This window comes from Cebus imitator, unplaced genomic scaffold, assembly GCF_001604975.1.
Source record: "Cebus imitator isolate Cc_AM_T3 unplaced genomic scaffold, Cebus_imitator-1.0 Scaffold5, whole genome shotgun sequence".
NCBI lineage: Eukaryota > Metazoa > Chordata > Mammalia > Primates > Cebidae > Cebus > Cebus imitator.
The window spans coordinates 8,719,589-8,728,499 of NW_016107320.1; positions in this window are offsets into that span (position 1 = coordinate 8,719,589).

Below are 8,911 nucleotides of genomic sequence, written 5' to 3' on the forward strand. Positions count from 1 at the left end.
GCTGAGGTTGGAGAATCGTTTGAACCTGGGAGGTGGAGGTTGCAGTGAGCCGAGATGGTGCCACTGCACTCCAGCCCGAGCAACAGTGCAAGAATCCATTTCAACAAACAACAAACAAACAAAGGAAAAAACAAACAAAAAATCCCCCAAAGAATTGACCTGAGAAATCTGATTTTAATTTGTGCGTCCAGGAAAACCTAGTGAAAACATTATCAGAAAAGGAATTGTGAAGGAGCACTTATAAGATCAATATCATTTTAAATGAAAAATCTTCAAGATTGGCAGGTTGAGAGGATGTTGTAGGTGAAACTGATCTCAATCTTTGACAACACTTCTGTTTCAACCCTGCATTTCACCTTTTTCAAAAAGCTGGGAAAATATGGTTTAAAGTACACCACAATGTGTACAGCTGTTTATGATAACTATAGAAATTGCCCGTAGACTGACATATTCATGAGGATCATTTCCATGAGTTGATCTATAGCCCACTTGATTTCTTTTCTTCTTTTTTTTTTTGGGGTGGGGGGCAGGTCTCAGGCTGGAGTGCAGTGGTACAGTCATAGCTCCCTGTAGCCTCAATCTCCTGGGCTTCAACCATCCTTTTGCTTCAGTCTTCTGAGTAGCTGGGACTACACAAGTGCCTGCAACAACACCTGGCTATGTTTTCTTTATTTTTTTTAGAAAGAGTCTTGCTCTGTCTCCCTGGCTGGAGTGCAGTGGTGTGATCTTGGCTCACTGCAAACTCTGCCTCCCGGGTTCAAGCAATTCTCTGTGTCAGTCTCCGGAATAGCTGGGATTACGGGTGCCTGCAACCACGCCCAGCTAATTTTTGTATTTTTAGTAGAGACAGGGTTTCAACCATCTTAGCCAGGCTGGTCTTGAACTCCTGACCTAATGATCCCCCCTGCCTCTGCCTCCCAAACTGCTGGGATTACGGGCATGAGCCACCATGCCTAGTCCCTAGAATTATTTTTATTATTATTTTAAATAAAGATGGTGTTTCACCATGTTGGTCAGGCTGGTCTTGACCTCCTGACCTCAGGTGATCCACCTGCCTTGGCCTCCAAAGTGCTTGGATTACAGGCGTGAGCCACTGCGCCCGGCGTCCCTAGAATTATTTTAAACCAAAGCGTGTACCTCAAACCACTATAGTTTACTTAAAGAAAATAGAAAAGTAGTTGTTAAAATGTATCAAGCCCAGGCATTTAACAGAAATGGTATGAATCATTCTCAGGCAACCCTCCTGGCTTTGTCTCTTTGGGGGTGTGGCTCCCCGTGGCAGGATGTGTGAGGTGCGCTGTGTGCAGAAGGTTGGCGCCAGCAGTCTGTTTCATCTCTGGAGAAGCTCCTTACTGCTCTGTAATACTTCCTCCCACTTAGAGGATGATGCTTCCTCTCAGCCATGCCCCAGGTACCGCCATGCCCATCCCTCCTGGGCTGGCCCACCCTGAAATCTGCTGCTGGGTGAAACAGCACTTTCATCGAATGCTTCAGGTAGCACAGAACCCACAGCTGTGACTTTATGTGGCAATGGGCTAAGTAAGGTGAGGGGAGGAGGAGCACAGAATGTTCTTTGAGGGTGCCCATTTTCTTTTTCTTTCTTTTTTTTTCCTTTTGAGACGGAGTCTGGCTCTGTCGCCCAGACTGAAGTGCAGTGGCGTTATCTCGGCTTGCTGCAATCTCTGCCTCCTGGGTTCAAGTGATTCTCCTGCCTCAGCCTTCTGAACAGCTGGGATTACAGGTGGGGACCACCACATCTGGCTAATTTTTTTTTTTTTTTTGTATTTTTTTATTAGAGACGGGGTTTCACTGTGTTACCCAGGATGGTATCAATCTTCCGGCCTCCTTATCCGCCCGCCTCGGACTCCCAAAGTGCTGGGATTACAGGCATGAGCCACCACACCCCCTCAAGGGTGCCCATTTTCATAACGTTATTTTTCTAAATCTGTGTCTTCCCAGTCCCAAACCTTCTTCGGCTTCTTCCTGTTGCCTGTTTAACTCCTGCTTTCCTCCACATCCTCACTGGTGTTAGTGGGGCTCTTGCTGACCCTGAACTGGGGAGAAGGGCAGGCTGGTCTTTTGTGTAGAGTGAGAATCCTGGTTTGCTTCAACTCCACTCTGCCCTTCACCTTTCCCCCAGTGCATTCCTTGTCATTTTCCTGTCAACTTACCTGGGTGTGAAACCATCTTAACACTGTTAATATTAAATATGAGTTTTCTTCTGAGGAGCACACACTGTCGCAAGAAGCAGAAATTCTTTCCGTTAGCGTGACTGTGTAATGTTCCTCTAGTGGTAGTAAAGTGGGATTATTATTTGCACAACAGGATACAAAACAAACATACAGTAAATCTCAGCATTACATCAACAACAACAACAACAACAAAGAGATAGAAAAAAAAGCCTAACTACTCATTTTGAAAAAGACTAAAAAGAAATATGTCAAATATTAAAAGGTAAGCACTAGCCAGAGTAGGACTTCAGATAGTTTTGTTTGTTTTCAGATAGGAACTTGCTCTGTCACCCAGGCTGGAGTGCAGTGGTAAAATCATGGTTGCCATACTTGACTAGATTTCAGATATATTTTTTTTGAAACAGGGTCTTACTTTGTCTCCCACATTGGAATGCAGTGTCACAATCTTGGCTTACTGCAGCCTTGACCTCTGTTGGAAATAGAAGTCGGAAATAGATGCTCCATACCGCAAAGAAAAATTAACACTGTACTGGGCCAAAGGATCTCTCAGCAAATACATCCTTTTTACTTCCTGCAGAAAGGATACTCCCACTAGTAATCTTGCCACAAGAGTACAATGAACAAAGGAAAGCTGACATATTGATTTCTTATGCATTTGGTGTTGTCCTTACTGCTGTGTCTGATCTCCATTGGCTGGGGCCAAACCTCACAATCTAAACTAAAACCCAACTGGCTAGTAACTTGAAACTTTTCTAAACATGTAAAAGCAATGGAGAGCAAAAAAGGGAAGTCCAAATAAGGAAGGGACATAGGCTGCGACCTGGGACATGCCTGTGAGAATGTTCAGCACAGATATCTTGGTTAAAGTACAAGGACATAGAACGTACTACGTGCTTGTAAGCATATCTAACAGCTACATAGGATAGGGCTTCCAGCAAAAAGGCAAGAAGGCTTTTAATGAAAGTGTTTAAAACAAATTATTATTTCCAATTCTTATGAATTTTTCTTTTTTCTTTTTTTTTTTTTTGAGATGGAGTTTCGCTCTTGTTACCCAGGCTGGAGTGCAATGGCGCGATCTCGGCTCACCGCAACCTCCGCCTCCTGGGTTCAGGCAATTCTCCTGCCTCAGCCTCCTGAGTAGCTGGGATTACAGGCACACGCCACCATGCCCAGCTAATTTTTTGTATTTTTAGTAGAGACGGGGTTTCACCATGTTGACCAGGATGGTCTCGATCTCTTGACCTTGTGATCCACCCGCCTCAGCCTCCCAAAGTGCTGGGATTACAGGCTTGAGCCACCGCGCCCGGCCTATGAATTTTTCTTAAACAAGAAAGGAAATATTGAAGAGGAACTGTTCTATTTTCCACAACCTCCCAGGCTCAAGTGATCTTCCTGCCTCAGCCCCCCCAAGTAGCTGGGTTTATAGGCACTTGCTATCATGCCCAGCTAAGTTTTGTATTTTTTTTGTAGAGATGGGGGTCTCGCCATGTTGCCCAGGCTGGCTTTGAACTTCTGAGCTGAAGGGATCTGCCCACTGTGGCCTTCCAAAATGCTGGGATTATAGGTGTGAGCCAACACACCTCACCTGAGACCATTTTTAATCTTGTCCTTTAAATTGTCTATATTTCCCAAATTCTCTGCAATCAGTATGAATTAATTTTAAAATTCCAGGTTCATGAAATTGGTTGAGACTTTTTTAGTGGCTTCTTATGTGCCAATTTTAGTAAATGTTTCATACATGCTTGAAAAGAATATATAATTCCTGTTTTGGGATGCAAATTTCTATCTTTATCTCCCTTCTACATAAGTCTTTATTTTTATTTTGTATTTTATTTATTTATTTTTTCTGAGAGGGAGTCTTGCTCTGTCGCCAGGCTGGAGTGCAGGGGCTCAATCTTGGCTCACTGTAACCTCCGCCTCCTGGGATCAAGTGATTCTTCCGCCTCAGCCTCCTGAGTAGCTGGGACCACAGGCGTGTGCCACCATGCCCAGCTAATTTTTGTATTTTTAGTAGAGACGGGGTTTCACCATGTTGGCCAGGATGGTCTCAATCTCTTGACCTTGTGATCCACCCACCTCGGCCTCCCAAAGTGCTGGGATTACAGGCGTGAGCCCCCGTGCCCTGCCTTATTTTGTATTTTTTAATTTTTTCAGACAGAGTCTTTTTCTGTTGCCCAGGCTGGAGTGCAGTGGTGTGATCCTAGCTCACTGCAATCTTTGCCTCCTGGGTTCAAGTGATTCTCCTGCCTCAGCCTCCTGAGTAGCTGGGACTACAGGCATATGCGAGCACACCTGGCTACATTTTGCATTTTTAGTAGAGATGGGGTTTCACCAAGTTGGCTAGGTTGATCTCGAACTCCTGTTCCACCCTCCTCAGCCTCCCAAAGTACTGGGATTACAGGCGTGAGCCACCTTGCTCAGCCTAGATTCACTTTTTTTTTCAACTAAGTCTTGCTCTGTCACCCAGGCTGGAGTGCAGTGGCTCAATAGCTCACTGCAATCTCTGCCTCCTGGGTTCAAGCAATTCTCCTGCCTCAGCCTCCCAAGTAGCTGGGATCCAGGAGTGCACCACCATGCCTAACTAATTTTTGTATTTTTAGTAGAGCTGGGGTTTCGCCATGTTGGCCAGGTAGGTCTTGAACTCCTGACTTCAAGTGACCTGCCCACCTCAGCTTCCCAAAGTGCTGGGATTACAGGCAGGAGCTGCTGTGTCTGGCCTGGATCCACTCTTCTTTGTCCATTTCCTTCTTTGTGCTCATATACATTTCCACCAAAGGACCTATGAGCTACATTTATTTCACTTATTTATACACTTATTTAAATTCATATTGCCCATTCTAGAAGCATGAATGGATACAGCATGCTGGGATGAACAGATCAGAGATGGAAAAATAAGGCTATGGTAAGATAAAGATAGGGCTAGGTACTGCAGCTCATGTGCCCGTAATCTCAGCACTTTGGAGGATCGAGATGGGAGGATTTCATGAAGCCAGGAGTTTGAGACCAGCCTAGGCAACATAGTGAGACCGTGTCTCTACAAAGAGTAATAAATTAACTGGACATGGTGGCACACACCTATAGTCCTAGCTACTCAGGTGGCTGAGGTGGGAGGATCGCTTGAGCCCAGTAGTTTGAGGCTGTGGTGAGTCATGATTGTGCCACTGCACTGCAGCCTGGGTGACTCAGGAAACAAATAAACAAAAAAACAGTAAAAACAGATTTCAAAATAGTCTTGAAAGAAATGATTAAATAAATATATAGATAGGGAGGAGTTCAAAAATAGAATATGGAAAAAAAACCAAGAATGACCAACAAACATGGCGTATGTTAAACGTCAATTCTAACTGCTACCATTGAATTATGGGCTGGACTTTATATACATTAGTGAATTCAATCCCATAAGTAGATTTAATTAATTCCATTGTACAGTGGAAACAGGTTTAGAGCACTGGCTGTAAACCCACTCTGAGGCCAAAGAGCTAATGAGTGGAATTTGAGCATGGATTTCAACCTAGAACTACCTTTTTTTTTTTTTTTTGGGACGGAGTTTCGCTCTTGTTACCCAGGCTGGAGTGCAATGGCGCGATCTCGGCTCACGGCAACCTCCGCCTCCTGGGTTCAGGCAATTCTCCTGCTGCAGCTTCCTGAGTAACTGGGATTACAGGCACGCGCCACCATGCCCCGCTAATGTTTTGTATTTTTAGTAGAGATGGGGTTTCACCGTGTTGACCAGGATGGTCTCGATCTCTTGACCTCGTGATCCACCCGCCTCGGCCTCCCAAAGTGCTGGGAGTACAGGCGTGAGCCACCGCGCCCGGCCAACCTGAACTATTTTAAACCAAAGCCTGTGCCTCAGACCACTGTAGTTTACTTAAAGAAAATAGAATAGTAGTTGTTAAAATGTATGAAGCCCTGCTTTGTGCCAGGCATTCAACAGAAATAGCATGAATCATTCTCAGGTGACCCTCCTGGCTGTGTCCCTTCGGGGCTGTGGCTCCCCGTAGCAGGATCTTCGAGGTGTGCTGTGTGCAGAAGGTTGGGACCAGCAGTCTGTTTCATCTCTGGAGAAGTTCCCTACTGCTCTGTAATACTTCCTCCTACTTAGAGGATGATGCTTCCTCTCAGCCATGCCCCAGGTACCGCCATGCCCATCCCTCCTGGGCTGGCCCACCCTGAAATCTGCTGCTGGGCGAAACAGCACTTTCACCGAATGCTTCAGGTAGCACAGAACCCACAGCTGTGACTTTATGTGGCAGTGGGCCAAGGAAGGAGGGGCACAGCGTATTCTCCGAGGGTGCCCATTTTCTTTTTCTTCTTCTTTTTTTTTTTGAAAGGGAGTCTTGTTCTGTGGCCCAGGCTGAAGTGCAGTGGCATGATCTCGGCTCACTGCAGCCTCTGCCTCCTTTGTTCAAGTGATTCTCTCTCCTCAGCCTCCCGATTAGCTGGGACTACGGGCACAAACCACCACATCCGGCTAATTTTTTTTTAGTAGAGACGGTTCACTGTGTTACCCAGGATGATCTCGATCTTCTGACCTCGAGATCAACCTGCCTCGGCCTCCCAAAGTGCTGGGATTACAGGCGTGAGCCACCACACCCCCTCAAGGGTGCCCATTTTCATAACGTTATTTTTCTAAACTTTCGTCTTCCCAGTCCCAAACTTTCTTCGGCTTCTTCCTGTTGCCTGTTTGACTCCTGCTTTCCTCCGTGTCCTCGCTGGTGTTAGTGGGGCTCTTGCTGGCCCTGAACTGGGGAGAAGGGCAGGCTGGTCTTTTGTGTAGAGTGAGAATCCTGGTTTGCTTCAACTCCACTGTGCCCTTCACCTTTCCCCCAGTGCACTCCACGTCATTTTCTTGTCAAGTTACCTGGGAGTGAAACCATCTTAACACTGTTAATATTAAATATGAGTTTTCTTCTGAGGACCACACACTGTCGCAAGAAGCAGAAATTCTTTCCATTAGCGTGACTGTGTAATGTTCCTCTAGTGGTAGTAAAGTGGGATTATTATTTGCAAAGCAAGATACAAAACAAATATACAGCAAGTCTCAGTATTACAATAACAACGACAAAGAGATTAAAAAATTCGCATTTTGAAAAAAGATTGAAAAGAAGTATGTGAAATATTAAAAGAGATAAACTCCGGCCGGAGTAGGATTTCAGATAATTTTGTTTGTTTTCAGGCAGCAGCTTGCTCCGTCACCCAGGCTGGAGTGCAGTGGTTCAATCATGGTTCACTGTAGCCTCGACCTCCTGGGCTCAAAGGATCCTCTTGCCTCAGCCTCCCAAATAACTGGGATTACAGGGAGGTACTACCACAGCCAGCTAATTTATTTATTTATTTGCATAGAAGGGGGTCTCTCTATGTTGCTCATGCTGGTCTTGAACTCCTGGCTTCCAGTGATGCTCCCACCTTGGCCTCCCAAATTGCTGGGATTACAGGTATGAGCCATCATGTTTGGCTAGATTTCAGTTAACTTTTTTTTCTTTTTGAGACCAGGTATTACTTTGTCATCCAGGTTGGAATGCTTGGCACAATCTTGGCTCACCGCAGCCCTGACCTCCCAGGCTCAAGCAATCTTCCTCCCTTAATCTCTCAAGTAGCTGGTATTACAGGTACGTGCCACCATGCTTGGCTGCATTTTGTGTTTTTTGTACAGATAGGGATCTCACGATGTTGCCTAGGCTGGCCTCAAACTTCTGAGCTCAAAGAATCTGCCCACTTTGGCCTTCCAATGTACTGGGATTAAGGCGTGAGCCACCACACCCCACCTAAGATGATTTTTAATATTGTCCTTTAAGTTGTCCATATTTCCCAAATTCTCTGTAATCAGTATGAATTAATTTTAAAATGCCAGTTTCATGAAATTGGTTGAGACTTTTTTAGTGGCTTGTTATGTGGCCAGTTTTAGTAAATGTTCCATATATCCTTGAAGAGAATATATAATTCTTGTTTTGGGATGCAAATTTCTATCTTTATCTACTTTTACATAAGTCTTTATTTTTATTTTGTATTTTTTTATTATTTGAGACAGACTCTCTTTCTGTCGCTCAGGCTGGAGTGCAGTGGTGTGATCCCAGCTCAGGGCAACCTCCAGCACCTGGGTTCAAGTGATTCTCCTGCCTCAGCTTCCTGAGTAGCTGGGACTACAGGCATGTGCCAGCACACCCGGCTAATTTTTGCATTTTAGTAGAGAGAGGGTTTCACCATGTTGGCTAGGCTTTTCTCGAACTTCTGACCTCAAATGATCTGCCCGCTTTGAGCTCCCAAATTGCTGAAATTCCAGGCATGAGCCACCTCATCCAGCCCCAGATGGTTTAAACTTCCATACCCTCTTCATAGGAGAGATGGAAATGGGGGACATGCAGACAATTGTGAAGAGTAGTAAATAAGTTTTTGGGGAAATGAATAGGTCCCGAGAGCAGACAATAGGTTTAAAATGATTAGGTTAATAAACTGAATGGGACTGGCAAGTTATGGAAAGGTGAGGGGTGGAACTGCACTGTGATCAAAGGTTGTCTTACTATGCAGATAAAGTCTCTTAGTAATCTCTCAGGGCTGCCCTCAGAAGAATAGATTTAAAAAGTCTGTCTGATGTAATCCCAGCTACTCAGGAGGCTGAGGCAGGGGAATTGCCTGAACCCAGGAGGCGGAGGTTGCGGTGAGCCAAGATCGTGCCATTGCACTCCAGCCTGGGTAACGAGCGAAAATCCGTCTCAAAA